The sequence below is a fragment of the Aplysia californica genome, unplaced genomic scaffold, assembly GCF_000002075.1.
Source record: "Aplysia californica isolate F4 #8 unplaced genomic scaffold, AplCal3.0 scaffold00125, whole genome shotgun sequence".
NCBI classification, from domain to species: domain Eukaryota; kingdom Metazoa; phylum Mollusca; class Gastropoda; order Aplysiida; family Aplysiidae; genus Aplysia; species Aplysia californica.
In genome coordinates, this window is record NW_004797395.1 from 1,426,912 (window position 1) to 1,428,085 (window position 1,174).

At 43.1% G+C, this 1,174-nt stretch overlaps 1 protein-coding gene across 1 annotated transcript in view; it reads right to left on the bottom strand.

The window, feature by feature from the left end:
• Window positions 1–1,174, bottom strand: part of LOC101859779 — a gene marked incomplete at its 3' end in the record, with an annotated part of 55,426 nt that overhangs the window by 26,070 nt on the left and 28,182 nt on the right.

Here is a 1,174-nt window from a genome sequence, read left to right on the forward strand (position 1 = left end):
TGAAAATGTTTAATGTGTGCCGCGCGCTAGTAGGACCTTTTGCAGTTTCGAGCTCCGTAAAACACTTACCAAAAAAGTGGTTTGGCCCTTCAGCGTTGCTCACAGAACTCATGAGGACCCAATTCCCGAGAGAGGAATGCTTTTTTTGCTCGAGTAGCGGTCTTGTTCTGAGTGGTAAACTAGTACAGTAATACAATATGACTGAACAAAAAGAGAAAGGAAAAAAAAACTGTTCTGAATTTTCGCCTACCACAAAGTTGTTGTCAATGTAAGCAGTTTGTTTAGATTACTGGGGGATTCTGGGGGAGGGGGGGGGGTATAGTGTTGGTGTGGGGTGGGAGGAGGGAAATACCAGAAATATTGAGGGGTAAGGGTATGGTCAATAGTAAAAAAAAGATAACCATAATACATTGAAAGACTGTAGTGTTCTAAATATCCTATTCTGCACACAGAACTATTTTTAAATCTTGTTTCTAATGATTCTCTTTTTTCTCTGTAACTTCCCAGTCACAGTTTAAAATTAACTCAAGCCGGCATAATCCAAGAAGAATATTCACCAATAGTTTTCCCTAGTACTTTTTGGACAGGTTAATGATGAATATCTAGCAGTCACTGGCAAAATAGAAATCAAACGAAGCAGGGGTATGCCTACCAAGGAAACCTAAACAAATGGGTAACGGGGAAAGATCAGGGAAACGTAGCTTTTTTGTGAGCTTCCGAGCAAAGGGATGAATGGAGAACCATGATCGCCGATGTCTGTCGCAGATCTGACACTGGATGATGATGAATGATGAACAACATAATGAATGCAAAACCTATAACAAACACGCCATTATAAAACCTTTGCAAGTTGTTCAAGAACCTACCATGGTTGCATTCTGCAGGAAATCTTTCCCCTTAAGATTGAGGTCGTCGAAAATGTGTCTTGTGTTCGAAAACATCTCTCGCAGGCTGTGCACGGCCGAGTCTGTGATCTCTTGGAGGTCTTCAGTCTCTGAGCGCACGATGTGCTCCAGGCCGTCCAGGTTACTGGACAGCTGGTGACGTCACAGGGGGAGGGAGGGGGTGAGGTCAGGTTAGACAGTGCACGACATTTGAAGACATAAGTCAACATAATAAATAACGGAGATGGAGAGCGGAGAGAGAGAGAGAGAGAGAGAGAGAGAGAGAGAGA